Source organism: Malaclemys terrapin, chromosome 2 (genome assembly GCF_027887155.1).
Source record: "Malaclemys terrapin pileata isolate rMalTer1 chromosome 2, rMalTer1.hap1, whole genome shotgun sequence".
Classification (NCBI taxonomy): Eukaryota; Metazoa; Chordata; order Testudines; family Emydidae; genus Malaclemys; species Malaclemys terrapin.
Window position 1 is genome coordinate 269,704,911 of NC_071506.1, and position 15,651 is coordinate 269,720,561.

At 44.2% G+C, this 15,651-nt stretch overlaps 1 protein-coding gene and 1 long non-coding RNA gene across 9 annotated transcripts in view; one reads left to right on the top strand and one right to left on the bottom strand.

The window, feature by feature from the left end:
* The window catches only part of DPP6 (dipeptidyl peptidase like 6), a 767,813-nt gene that overhangs the window by 397,003 nt on the left and 355,159 nt on the right, over nt 1-15,651 (bottom strand). The gene's annotated exons all lie outside the window — the stretch shown is intronic.
* LOC128833166 (uncharacterized) overlaps nt 1-15,651 on the top strand; it is a 50,852-nt gene that overhangs the window by 19,575 nt on the left and 15,626 nt on the right. The window lies entirely within an intron of this gene.

The window sequence follows — 15,651 nt, forward strand, 5'->3', positions numbered from 1 at the left end:
CTGGTTAAGGACATTGTTGCTCTTTATGAATTACTTATTTATTACTTGGCCTGCTGGCCCAATTTAAGTTTTTAGATACATTTTTTAATTTCACAGTCTTTTTCAAATTTTCCTCCCTGCTGATATATTAAAAAGGCAATTATTTATTTCTCTCTCAGCATGACATGACAAGAGTTATCAGGCACAGTGCAAAATAAATGCAGCGAGCACTTTACCTAGGTAAGAGGCCTAAAAACATTATGAAAGGTTAGCAATAGCAACACACACACACACCAGCCTCCATTCATTTTAGAAATCAGTTTTTGAAATATTAGTTTTAGGTACAGAACATTCCCAAAATATTCTTCTGTTATTTGGGGACACTCAGGAGAGAGCAGGCAAACCAGATGAATTAAGATCCAAATGTGTGCAAATCACCTATTTTTAGATGGGAATTCAGTCCAAACATTTGAGTTACTGAAATGCCTGGCTAATTATTTTCATTTCTGGATCCAGACAGGACAGGAAACTGAAGTGCTAAAATGCTGGGATGAAGCCTGTTCCTAGAGAAGAGAATCATAGGACCAGATTCTCATTTACACTAAAGCCCCTAAAAAGAACAGGAGTACTTGTGGCACCTTAGAGACTAACAAATTTATTAGAGCATAAGCTTTTGTGGGCTACAGCCCACTTCTTCGGATGCATAGAATGGAACATATATTGAGGAGAAATATATACACATACAGAGAGCATGAAAAGATGGGAGTTGTCTTACCAACTCTGAGAGGCCAATTAAGTAAGAGAAAAAAAACTTTTGAAGTGATAATCAAGATAGCCCAGTACAGACAGTTTGATAAGAAGTGTGAGAGTACTTACATGGGGAAATAGATTCAATGTTTGTAATGGCTCAGCCATTCCCAGTCTCTATTCAAGCCTAAGTTGATTGTATCTAGTTTGCATATCAATTCAAGCTTAGCAGTTTCTCGTTGGAGTCTGGTTTTGAAGCTTTTCTGTTGCAAAATTGCCACCCGCAGGTCTGTCATTGAATGACCAGACAGGTTAAAATGTTCTCCTACTGGTTTTTGAATGTTATGATTCCTGATGTCAGATTTGTGTCCATTAATTCTTTTGCGTAGAGACTGTCTGGTTTGGCCAACATACATGGCAGAGGGGCATTGCAAACCCCTGTAACACTACTCTGGTAATGTACAGTGATGCAGGATTAGTATCATCGAGAGCAAGGTCCACAGGGTAACACCCTATAAGTCATCTAGTCCATTCTGACAATGTAGGATTTTTCCCCATTGTACCTTTTCTAGTGTTTTGCCACGGCTGATCTTAATCAATTGGATGAGACATCGACTACTTCCACTGGGAGATTATCAGAAAGAATTCTCTGATAGCCAGCTCAAATCTCCCCGTTCTTAATTTCATTTGATTACTCCTACTTATCCCCTCATGTCACCCTAAGTGCTGCCTTTCCTTCCTTGCTGTTAGCACCCTCCCGAAATCTCTGTTTTGTCCCCAGCTTTAGTTAACACTTAGCAATGCTTTAACTTAGCGTTTCTAATCTTGCCTCATAAATCAGTTCATCCAGCCCCCTAACTAGTTTTGTTACTATTCTTTGAGCTTATCTCACTATATAAATCTTTTTTTTTTTTTTTTTTTGGTATCAAGCTAGGGTTGAACACAACATTCCAGCTGTGGTCAAATGACAATGGACAGAGAAGGACTGTTACCTACTTGACTAGTGACACGTGCTGCCGAACCCTAAGCAGCCCAAAACTGCTTTGGCCTTTTTTTGCAGCCATATCATGTTGCAGATTCATGTCCAATTTGCTGCCTGCTAGCCTCCTAAATGACTTTTGTCATGGTTTCTCCCCTATACTATCTACATTTCAGTTTATTTCCCCCTCAATGTATTAGTCTGTGTTATTCCAAGATGAACTTTCTTCTGTTTTTTTCTGTTAATGTTTACTTTCTCCAGCTCCCTTTGTACTATTTCTTTCCTGTCTGTTTGCAGCTCTTCTCCACATAGCATCACATACAAATTTCATTAATGGGCTGTTTATTCCCTCATCAGGATCATTAATGAAGATGTTAAACGAGACCCAGCCTAATACAGATCCTAGGGTACCACAGTAGAGAATTCCTTGTAGATAGATTGTTTAATGTGTATCAGAACCCTTCAGCCAGTTTTCAATCCACTTACTGTATTAGTGTTTCTATCCAAGCCAATTCACACGTAACATTTCACTGTAAGATGTGTTCTATTATTTTACTGGGTGCAGAAGTTACCTTTATTAGGTGAGGACTGATTGACAAGATCACTCTCTTTTCCTGTTTCTGAAGATCTGTCACTATATTTATTTATTTCCGGTCTTCTAATTACTTCCCGAGTAGGAAATAAAGTGCTGTACCAGTGAGAATTTTTTGCAGGGCCCCATGATTTTCTAAGATGCATATCATCCAGGTGGGCTGATTTGCATGGGATTAATATTGCCTTATCTACTCCCCACTGATGCGCTTTGCACGCAATGGAAGGAGCTCATATAAGATGTCCACACACCCTTCATACCACTGAGCTGTGCTCTGTGGAGTCTCCCGTCACCCCAGTGCGCAGGGTTTTGATAGATGCTACGGCACTATATAGATCCACTGGCTACATTTTACAGGGCATTTGTGTGGGGATGTGGCTGCAGCAAGGACTATTGCAGCCCGAACTCTGCACTGTGAGCCACGAAAAGGCTCCATTGCTGCACATTGGCCTCGGTTTCTCCCCACAGTTCCTTGGTATTTAGTGCACTGCAGCAGTTGTCTCTCCTGCATCTACGAACTTCCTGTTACAAGTACAGGAAATGCTTCAAGCACCATAGTAGAGGCAAGTGCTGAGTATTTAATGGCAACTGCTGCACCTCAATAATCTTGGTCCAAAGTTTTCAAGACTTCCCAATAGTTTTGGATGCCTCAGTTATAGGTGCCTATCTGGAGACATCTACAAGGGGCACCACAGGCACTAAAAGTGAATGGCCATTTCTGAAAATTGTGAAAGGTGATTGGGAAAGTCACATTTTATAATTAGCCCATTTTATAATTCACACCATACTTAGCTAAAGCAAAATATCCCATAACTGCCACTTGAATTCCATAACATGCTTTTTTTTATATATATCTACCATTATTCATTGTCCTGTTGCTCTTTTTAATTAAGAGGCCTATAACATTAAGAGGACATTACAGTCCAGAAGATCTCGGTCCTCGTGCCACTTGATTCTCTTCTCAGTTTCTGCCAGATTATTACTATTTATATTACAGTAGCACGCAAAATGTGCGAGGGACAGCATGGACAATTAAGAAGAGACAATTCCTGCCCTCAAAAGTTTATGTTGCCTTAAGGATTACAAAATTCTCTTTTGCAAATAAAGTTGTGCTTCATCCTTACAATTAACACCCATCTCTTCTTAACTGTGACTTTTAATATCAGTCATCAAGCGATTATTCTGAGCCAATTTCATCACATTGGCTCAGGAATAGCTAGAATGTCACATTTAGAATGTCCATATGTTTCCAGATCAGCTGCTTTTCGTTGCTCGTCGGGATTTGTGCATTTGACTATATCTGGACTTCCACAGGAATATGTTTTGGAGATGATTTCCTTTCATATTAATGCCCGTAAATTCCACATTAAATCTGCTGCTTAATTGATTTCCACTCAAAGTGCATGTTTTTCTTTATCTTTCCTCTTAACAATGCTTCTGCTCTTCTCTGCATCCTCTTTATGACGCAGTTGCCCCTTCCACCTCAGCGTCTCTGCACAGCTCTGCTTATCTCCCTGACAATATTCAGGGCTCATTTCTCCCACGTATAGCCCATCTATGTGGGCTGCTTATACAGCGTACAAAGCTTCACCTGTTTAAAGACCACTGTCAGAATTAGCCTCCTTTGGGATTTTGTTCTAATCAGACAGATACACTCATTTTCATACAGTTCCCATATTTGATCATAACAAGGAGAAGAAATCCCTTTCTCTTCATTTGAAATGCACACTGAGGAGCATGCAGCTAGCATAACCCAGCCCAGATGAGAGTGTCTCACTATGAGCTGGAGATGTACTTCTGATCAAATCCACCACTAGCAACACTTTTATTTGGTCACAGAGACTCATAGAAATTCCCCTGTCCCTGTTCCCCTCCCCAACAAAGCGGGCTTTGTCCTTGTTTGCCCTCTCCCCAAGTTGCCACTTGTACCTGTCTCATTCTTTTCCTTCCCAAGATGCCCCTGCTCCTCCCCACCAAGCTGTTTTATACAGTGCTACGTTAACGTGCACTAGGGAACTTTTAGTGCATGTCATGTTGGTGCGCATTAGAATTCACAGCCCACTGGTGCACGCTCCCATGCCATACAGAGAACCCTTATATTTGCATACAATATTCTGCACTAAAGTTTTGCCACAGCAAAAAGGCATTTTCTTTCATGCATAAAAGGGGATGGAAAGAGAGAACTCTGCTTTTGGCATCCACCAGTGTGAAGCCATTTTCATTTTCTCACATCTAGAAACCCCTCCTGGAGGTGCTGCCACAGGGGCTCCACAAGGCAGGGGGGTGGGGGAGAGAGGGGGAAATTTGTGTCCCAGCTGGTAGGATGCTGCGGCCTCAGAGGCAGTGCGGCGCTGAACCAGGGGTCTCCTCTCCCTGCCCACAGAGAACAGCAGCAGTGGAGGACCTCATGCTCCTACTGCTGCTGGCTGGTGGGGACAGCACTGCCTGCCTGGGGCTACCCTGATGCTGCCCAGAGGTGGGGGGATGCCTAGGAGTCGGAGGCTCTGGGGGTGCCGTGTGGGAGCTGGCTCTGGGAGCGCTGGCTCTGGAGAAGGGGCGTGGTAGATTGGGGAATGGCGTTGCCACTGCCAGAACCTTTTTACTGCGCAGCCCACACCCAGGAGCCCAAACACCACCACTAGTACGTCTCCTAGTATCACCTGAGGCAGCATGGGTTGGGGCCAGGCATTTGACTGGAGCAAAAGGCCAAACTGGCCACCAGGGAGCACCAGCACGGGGTGGGGAGGGTTTGCAGAAAAACACCAACCACGCCCAGAAATTCAACTTCTTGGATTGGGATCAGATCTGGCAAGACCCATCTCCCACTCCCATTGACCCATCCGACTCTGGCCCCTAAACCCTCCCCACCCCTGGGCATCTACCCCAATCTCCTCCCCTCCAACCCCTTGATCCCACTCCATACCCCCAGATCCCCAGTCCCTAAATTCTATCTCCCACCCACCCCCTGTGGCCTCCATACCAGCCCCTGATTCTAGTCACACACTGATACTGATACTATTCAGTAAAATTTCGGAAAACATTCGGTAAGTTTTTTAGACTTCACCTCCCCTGCTTGAGACCCCAGTGGTGCCGTGGCAACTGAGCTTAACTGCCAGGGGCATTTGCTGTCAGTTCCTTTGAAAGGCTGACATCTGTGGGATCAAGGCCAGTTCCCATGAATCTCAGGTTGGCTGCTTTCTGCCCAGGACTCCTGCAACATTTAGCTGCTGTGCAGTCTGCAGCCATCCATCCACAAAGCATAAAAGCTGCAGAGGGAGAATCACAGCTACACACAGTAGCAGTAGCTTAAAATGCACTGTACGTTACAATTTTACATAAGGGTAACATGCTCCGTGAATGGCACATTACTATTTTCTTACTGCAGCTGACCAGGCACTGGCAATGTGGAACTGAGCTCCCACTCTGCGGCTGCGTAATGGCTGGAGACAGCTGCTCAGAGGAGCATTGTTATCCTGTAGCCACCTTTCCTCTCCATGCAGCCTCTCTCAGCCTCCACTCTGTGGGTTTGCTGCAGTGAGGCTGAGAGATTTAAATCTGGGATTTCAAACATCTCTGGAATCACTGTCAAGTCTTTGACATACTGCCCTTACCCTGTACTGTATGTATAATTTTCTATAGTGGCTAGTTGATTTCTGTTAAATATTGCATTTAAGTCCACAAATAATGACCTTACTGCACTGCTGAATATACCATATTTTATATCTATATCTAGAAACCCATTTACAAGATTTCAATTTTTTCCATTAAAAAATACTGCACTTTGTAAGAGTAAATCTCTTTAAAGAAAAGGGCACCTAACCACCCCTTGTACATAGTTGTGCAAATTGACTTCATCTGAACATTGCTCATCCCATCAAGAATGAAGAATGGGATCATAATGGATTATTTTAGCACCGTCATTTGATGTTTTGTATCAGTGCTTTTTCAAGAGAGACGTTTAATGACAACCACTGACAATCTATAAAGTACAGTACTTATGGAGCTATGAGGGATGCCTTGAAGTTGCGAGTGAAATTGCTCTGTGGAGGATAAATATACATTGAGAAGCTGGAAAAGTCCTCATAGAAATGATGCTATTAAAACATTTCCATTCTAATACTTTAACTCTACAAATCTCAAATGAAACCCTGCTATGTTTAGCCAAAAACACACCATGTAATTTAAAAAATAAAAAGGAGGAGACTGTGGAATGGAAAAAATATTGGCACCTCATTAAAATCTCAGTAATTTTTCCACTGTCAAATGTCAAAGAAAGAACTACGGATGAAAGTACACAAACCCTGCATCTCTTGTAAAATACGTGCCAAATTCAATTTGCATTTACCCCTTTTGAGCCCCTCTGTCTTCAATCAAATAACTATAAGCAGAATTTAGCCCAATGGATTTAGGAAAGCATCCAACTCAACAGATCCCAAACTGAGACAAAAGGCAGAAGTTTCCATACTGACAGAAGAGTCCAGATACTGTTTCAGTTAAAGAGAGTCACTATTTTGAATCAAGCAGAACAATATGCTTTAACCTTTCCAATTCCCTGATAACCTCAACCTGGTTCCAATGCCCCATTCTCTCTAGAGAGTGAAGCTGGAACAAAAGTCAGCCGTGTATGACAGCTTTTCTTTCCCAAATGAAGATTTAAAACAAAATCCAGTTGATGATTGACACTTTGATACCAAGGTGATAAGGGCCTTGTAAATACCTGGGGGCCTGTTACTCAATACTTTAAGACAGAAGGAGAAGATAGATAGCAATGCAGTACTTGCCTCCTTTACAAGCTAAATGGAAAGTTCCTTATTTAAAATCTCACCAGCACAGCAATCCCTATTTTAAACAGAGAAAGCTACTGCCCAGTGATGACCTTGTGACAACTATTAGCCATCTTCTTTGCCGAGGCTACTACCATGATTGGCAGTAAATAAAATACCGTAGACATATTAAGTTATTCACAGTGCTAATGTCCGACAGCTAATATTATCAACAGGATCCAGTAATACTTCTCTTGTAGATTCTGAAAAGGTAGATAGAATCATAGGAACGGTAGCCTGGAAGAGACCTCGAGAAGTCATCAAGTCCAATCCCTTGTGTTGAAGCAGGACCAAGTGAACTCAGACCATCCCTGACAGGTGTTTGTCCAACCTAGTCTTAAAAACCTTCAATGATGGGGATTTCACAGCCTCCCTTGGAAGCCCATGCTAGTTCTTGACTGCACTTGTATGTCTGATTAGGTGATATCAGTAGTGTTTTTTGGAGCTCAGTTTCCATATACAAACTAAAAATCTGAACAGAGCAAAGAAAAATGTTTTTATAATCCTAAATATCATACTGTTCCCCAAAGTGACAAGATCAATATTGCAGCTTGGCACTAGCTGCTGTGACAGATGGTGCTATTAAAAATACTGAACAACATATCACTTCCGCAAAAAAAAATCTCATAGACATTACATGTTGTCCTCATCAAATTTGCATTTTAGGATACTACAAGAGAAAGACAATGCAGAAAATGTTAATGTATTTCTCTTTCAAAAGTAACAAAGCAGTGAAGTGGGCTATTATCACTCTCATTTTGGAAGAAGGAAGTTTTGCTTGCTTGATGTGGGTTCTCAGATTGTTCAAAAAGAGTTTTCGTTATGTTCCGAGCTGTTTCCTCTTTCACTTGATTTTGCATTTTAATTTCACTAAGTCTTTCATTCATTTCTTATTTTATAAAAATCTGGGAAACAGCTGATGAGGTTAGGAAGGTTACTAATCTTCCTTGTGAATATCTGTTTCTGTCTGTTGAGCCTTCTACAAAATGCACTTGAAAAGGATGGTGATAATGGTTGAGTAGTTTTCTGACACACACGCTATTTTAAATAGACATCTCTCTGGGTACTTAATGGGGGTAGACTATTACAGAGCTCATTGTTCTTTTGGAGATTGTTGGTCTCACTAATAGCAGATGAGACTGTTACCTGCAACTACTGTGAGCACTGAAATTACTAATTGGTGGAACCAACTACAACTCCTCCACAACCAACAGAACACCACCTCTGGGAGAAACCATGACACCAGGACCCATCTCTTGGACACTACATGACCCACCATCATTATCAACCTATCAAGACTACCCCTCACAAGAACTGTATATATGTACCGTATTTTCTGGCGTATAAGACTACTTTTTAACCCAGGAAAATCTTCTCAAAAGTCGGGGGTCATCTTATACGCCAGGTGTCATCTTATAGGGCGGGTGCTGAAACTTCCGAGACGGACTGGAGAATCTGCGGTCGCCGCATATGGTGGGGGGAGCTCAAAAACGGCCGCGGCTGCATCCCCGCCCGATGACGAGGTGAGGGGGCGCCTCACCGGGAAGGTGTAAGTGAAGGGCGGAGCAAGCTGCAGGCGTCCGGGACGCCTGGGGTATGGAAAAAAGAGATAGAGCGGCGCTGTGCCCAGAAAAACACGCCTCTTTCACCCGTCTGGCCCGCCCTTGTATCCTATTACCGTACCTCCTTCTCTGCCTCTCAGATCTCGCTCCTGAGGACTGCAGTGAAGCGGCGCAGGCGCGCATGTGCGAGATCTGAGAGGCAGAGAAGGAGGTAATAGGATACAAGGGCGGGCCAGACGGGTGAAAGAGGCGTGTTTGCGCTACCGCTCTGATAGTCTTGGAGACAGGGAGGGCTGGGCAGGCAGGGAGAGCTGACCAATCCAAGCAGGCTTTGTATACAACAACCAGCCAATCGCCAGTAAGGTACATCGCTTGCCGTGATTGGCTGGTTGTTGTATACTGGGTACCACATACAGTACAGCACCAGTATCTGTACCTGTTCATACAGTATAGCACCAGTACATACAGTACAGTATACAAATGTCCAACAGTCAAAACCCCATCATGGCTCCACCAGCAAGAAGAAAGAAATATGAAGCCAGTTTCAAACTTAAAGTTGTAAACTTTGCCATGGAACATAATAACTGCGCTGCTGCAAGACAATATGGAGTAACAGAAAAGATGGTTCGGGACTGGAAAGCAAATGAAAAAGCATTAAAGAGTATGCCAAGGGGTAAGTGTGCATTAAGAAGAGGCACTGCACATTGGCCAGAACTCGAAAAACATGTAGCAGACATGGTGAATGAGCATCGCCAAAACGGTTATGTAGTGACACGAAATAAAATACATTTGTTTGCACTTCAGTGGGCCAAATCTAACCCAGATCACAGCAACAGATTTAAGGCCACTGTATCCTGGTGTACTAGATTCATGGGAAGGCATAATATGGTACTGAGGCAAAAGATGAAAATTGCCCCAAAATTACCTGCAGATCTTGATAGCAAAGTAAATAGTTTCCATCGATATGTAATACAACAGCGCACTAAACATGGCTATGCGTTAAGTAGTATTGGAAATATGGATGAAACTCCAATGAATTTTGATATGGTTGGAAATAAAACTGTCCATCAAAAAGGTGAAAAAACAATTTTAATTAAAACAACAGGACATGAGAAGTCCAGTTTTACAGTGGTACTAGCATGCACAGCTGATGGCGCCAAACTGAGACCAATGATTATTTTTAAAAGAAAAACAATGCCGAAATTCAAGTTCCCTGTTGGTTGTTTTGTACATGTTAATGAAAAAGGCTGGATGGATGAAGAAGTGGTAAAGCTATGGCTTGATAATGTATGGAGCAGGCAACCAGGTGGACTTATTCAAAAATGTAGTCTACTGGTGTGGGATATGTTCAGGGCTCATTTAACTCCCAGCACCAAGCAAATGCTTGCAAGACTAAACACAGATGCGGCAGTTATTCCTGCAGGATTGACATCGTTGGTACAGCCACTGGATGTGTGCCTAAACAAACCATTTAAAGATCGCATTCAAGAACAGTGGAATGAATGGATGGTTAGCGGCGAAAAGTCATTCACAAAAGAAGGAAACATGCGTGCTCCACAGTTGGATGTTTTGTGCAAGTTTGTCATAAAAGCCTGGAATGATATTGATGCAGAAACAGTAATCAAGTCTTTCAAGAAGTGTGGCATATCAAATTCATTAGATGGTATGGAGGACGACTACTTGTGGCAAGATGAAGAGGAAGCCGAAGCTGAGACCACACCATCTGATACGGAATTCGATCCATACGACGACTGCCTTACAAATGTATCACAAGATGTCATTGATGTACTTATGATATCAGATGACGAACAGGAGGATTTTGAAGGCTTTTAAAGGGAAACTGTCACGCCAGCAAAACCTGTAAAAATACCGTAGCTTGCAGTTATGATGGGCGTTGCTAACTCGCCAGGGACTTGCCCGGCACTTGCTCTCTCTCTCTTGTTTGTTATCTTCCTCCTATCATCATCAGTTCCAGTTTGGTTGACAGCTTAGAAAACAAACAGCATGGCAGCTCCCATGGGTTTATTGTCTTATCCTTCCTTTCAGCTTTAGAGTGAATTAGGAAAAGTTTAATCCACTTGCACTGTTTTATGTTTACATGTTTGATGACAAACAGCCTTATGTTTATAAGTGACAGTTTTCCTGCTAAGTACCTGCATGTCATAAGCATTTGAATTAAAATTACCATATTGAAATCAAATCTGATGTTTTTTTAATTTTTTTTTGGTGTGCGTTGGAAGAGGGGTAGTCTTATACGGCGAGTATATCCCAAACTCTATATTTTAACTGGAAAAGTTGGGGGTCGTCTTATACGCCCAGTCGTCTTATACGCCGGAAAATACGGTTCTTCCGCCCCACCATAGAACCTGATACAATATACCATGTGTAGAACTAGATGAATTCTTCCACTGACTGTGCCTTATGGAATTCTTTCACAACAAAGATGACACCGCCCACAACTCCCACATTCCCACCAACAGTCATAAGAAGAAAGAATCAGCAGATGAAACCACACAGCGGATCATTACATCAGTTGCTCAGGAAAAAAAATTGACTGTGAAATCTTTGAACATTATATCCACCACGATCTCTCTACCACTGAGAGGATAGCTATACAGTCCCTGAAATCCAAACACCATATAGTGATCAAATCATCAGACAAAGGGGGTGCCATCATAGTCCTTAATCATGATGATTATGTCAACAAGGCCAACAGAAAGCTCTCTGACACAACCCATTATACAGAACTCAAAGACCCTATACACTACAACTCATACAAGAATTTAAAAATATCAAGAAATCTTTTCCCAAACTCCAAGAAAAACTTTACAACCTCATCCCCCACAAACCCATCCCAGACACCTTCTACATGCTTACTAAGATACACAAACAAGGGAACCCAGGCAGACCCATCATATCTGTCCACGGACCTCTTAGTGAAGGAACATCAGGATTCATAGAAACTAACCTCAAACCACTCACCCCTCAAAGTGTCAGCTTCCTCCAAAATACTACCGACTTCTTCTAGAAACTCTGCAAAATCAACAATCTCCCCCAGAACTCCATTTTTGCCACCATGATATTACCTCCTTATATACCAACATCCTTCATCACTGCCTTTCTCAAAATACCTGTAAGATCATTTAAAATGCTCAGAAATCAACTCTAAGCACATCACCAAACTCATCTATTTCATCCTCATCCATAACAACTTCATATTTAACAACAAACACTTTGTGCAATGTGCCAACCTTTTCATGGGTCACCTGGAGGAAGAATTTCTGGGAAAATGCAGCACAAAACAAATTATACACCTAAGCTACATCAATGATATGAAAATCATCCTCTGGACAGAAGATCTAAACTCCCTCATAGATTTCCACCACAACTTCAGCAATCACCACCCATCCATCAAACTCCACACCAGCATCAACTTCCTGGACACTATGATTAGCTTCAACACTGGCACCCTACAAACGACTATAGAAAAAAACCCACAGATCACCACACGTACCTTCACAGATCCAGCAACCACTTGAGCCACACACCCCAAATACACAAAGAAATCTTTTATCTACACCCAGGCACTCAGATACCATAGAATTTTCTCCAAAGAGAAAGTCCAGGATACACACTTAAACCTGCAGACATATCTACAATGTTACAGTGTTCAATACCCCCACAACACACTTTCCAAGATTCATTAGTCCTACACATGCTTATCACAACATGTGGTGTACCTCATTCAGTGCATCAAATGCCCCAACAACAACTATGTGGGTGAAACCAGACAATCACCATGCTCTCAAATGAATTCACACAGAAAAATGATAAAAAAAACACCCTATCACTTGTGGGCAAACACTTTTCACAAAGTGATCACTCCATATCTGATCTTTCAATACTTATCCTCAAAGGAAATCTGCACAAAACCTTCAAAAGATTAGCCTGGGAGAACTTAAATTCATAACTCTGCTAGACTCTAAAAACCATGGACTAAATAAAGACACTGGGTTATGGCTCACTACAACAATTTGTAACACACCCTCAGGGGTGTGCACAAGGGGGGACAAATTGGGGCATCCCCCCTCCCCCAAAATCTCTGTGTGTCCCTGCAGCCCAGAGAGAGAGAGGAGCAGCAGGCTGTCTGGTTGCCAGCTGAGCGCCTCCTCCTGCCAGCGGCGCAATTTAGGGAGGGCAAGTTAAATTTTATACCGGAAGTCTGCACCCAGAGCACACCCTAGTCCTAGGCACAGATCTTGTCTGTGGTCAGTTCCCTGCACAGCACTAGCTTACCTACCCCACCTCTGCTGTCTGCCTGCACCAATCAGCAACAGACATGATTTGGAGTGACAATCCTCCTAACCAATAGTAGCATTCTACCACACAGGACAGCCATCCCAGCTGATGTAACAAGTGCCTATGACAGCCTGGCCCTACGACCAGGGCACCACATAGAAAGCAAAGCTTTTGGAGGGCTACAGCCTCTGTGTCCCCAGGGCCTCTGGGGGTACGACGGGCAAGGAAGGGGTCAGCCAGGGTGGTTGGGGGAGCACAGAGTCCCCAGTGGCAGGTGGGGGGTGTTGGAGCCTGGTGGGGGGCAATGGGGTGGGAAAGGGAGTCAACTCCAGGGGAAGGGAGAGGTGAGGGCATAGGGTTGTGCCCTGGGACAGGGGGCAGTGAGTGTTGGAGAAGCAGCTGAGACGGAACAGTCTCTGGGCAAGGCTCCTGAGGGATGGGGAGCTGAAAAAAGGGGGGTGTTAAGAGCAGCTAAGTCTGGGGGTCCGTTTGCCCCTAGAGAATCAGGGAACACCCTCCTCTCTCCCTTGGAAGAGACTGGGGACAGACCCTTCTGGTCCAGAGCCATCATGTCCACTAGTGGTTGCGGCTTCAAGGACAGCTGTGTGTCTGTTCTGTGCTGCAAATTCTGCCAGCAGGTGCTGAGCTCACGGGGGATGAAGGCAGTGCTGCTGGGCGACACAGATCGACCAGTACCCCAGCACAACACAGGCTTCGGAATGCACCCAAAGGCCATACCAGACTTGCACTACCCACGCTGAAGCCTGCCTTTCCTGTCTTCACTGCTATCGTTACCTCTGCTAGCTGGATTCAAGCTACCTCAGATAGACTAACCCATGCATGGCTTTTTCTGTGTAGACACACTCTAAATGACAGTGGTGAAAAAGACAAGCCAAGTATCTTTCTGTCCTTGTTGATGAAACTAAAAATTCATCCAAAAAATAAAAAAGAACAGCTGTGGCTCCTTTTACACTACTGTTGAAAAGGAATCATTCAGGAAAGATATCTCGGCTGCTTCCACAGGAAAAATCTAAACGCTGAATCTGTTTCAAAAATGATGATTGAAGAATTACAGCATTTGAAGCTTGATATTAATTACATTTGTTACCCCCGAGGAGCTTACCTAGATTCCTGGGGCTCTGAGCGCTGTTAGCTCCGGGAGGAGCACACTGACCTGGGGGAGGGAGAGCCAAGGCAGACTCATAGTCTGCTCCGCAACCAATAGGGAGTAAAATGCCCTTCCCTAGGAGCTCAGGAGAGGAGAGGAGCCATTTTGGGGCTGTCTGGAGCCAGCCAGGAAAAAGGCAGGACTGGCTTTGTGGGGAGCCCCAGGATTGTATGCAGGGTCCCCCCGAAAAGTGGCCTCTGAAGACCTGAAAGCAAGATCCCTCAGCTTGAGCCTTTCCCACTGCAAAGTGACACCCAGTTAGTAGAGCTTTGTTGGGAAAACTTCCCCCCAGCCAGGCTGAGTGAGCCCTCCACCATCCAGGGCAGTGGTGGTGTCCCTAGCCTCTGTTTGCCGGAAGCTGGGAATGGGCGACAGGGGATGGATCACTTGATGATTACCTGTTCTGTTCATTCCCTCTGGGGCATCTGGCATTGGCCACTGTCGGAAGACAGGATACTGGGATAGCTGGACCTTTGGTCTGACCCAGTATGGCCACTCTTATGTTCCCCCTAGGTGAGATCAGTCACCACATGGCCAGCTCTGCTCTGGCTGCTAGTCCAGGGCTGCCACCTCCTGTGAGTGTGTCTGAGCGCTGAGATGGAAGACTAAAGATTGTGCCCTGCACCCCTTTGTGGTGAGGGGAAATCCTGGCACTAGCAGTAGCCTGACTCCTGCATGAAGAGGAAACCTGCCAGCAGTGATTGTCAGCCCCTCTGCAGGGACTGAGGAGTCCAGAGCCACCTCTGAACCCAATGATAATTCACGGCGTTTGTGAGTGAATTACCTTTTAGTTAGCTAGTCAGGGAAATTGTTTGGGGGACCCCTTATTCCCTGAACTGTCCCCTCAGGCCAGGGGGTAAGGTTTTGGGGGTTTATTTACAAATAAACTTAAATGTGGCTTTATTTGGTGTTTGTTATATTTTTCTTTATATAGGAATTAGGTACAATGCTCCTGTCAGCTAATTTCTAAGTTATTACCTGCAAAAAAACTAGAGTTTTCAGCTGTCTAAGTAGCCTCTGGAATCACAGTTCAAGTTGCCCTCCCCTACCAAAATTTGAAATGGCGCCCCTGTTAAAACTGCTGCTGGAGTCCCACGTTGCCTCTGTCTCCACCCCCGTCTCACCTGAGCAGGTGGTCTGCAAAGCAGGCAGCAGCACTGCGACTCCAGCAGCAGGGAAAGAGAAGCAGCAAAGCTGTAGGGTTGGGGGAAGGAGGAGCTCAGCCATCCGCCAGCTCCCTTGCTGTTTTCTCCTCCCCGGGCAGCAGGGACAAAGAGAATACCACTGCCAGGTGGAGCTGTTGCCTCCTCGCTGCTTGGCATCATCCTGAGAACTCTGGGAGGGGGAGGGGAGTTAACGTGAACCTTTCATTTGTGTGTGTCTAACGTGCCCCTCCAGAAGCAGTCAAATTTAAATTCCTACGCATGTCCCTGCACCCCCCTACTGCCTGATAACCGTTAATTGTTCAGTTCATTTTTAAGTGGTCTTCTGTATCACATGTG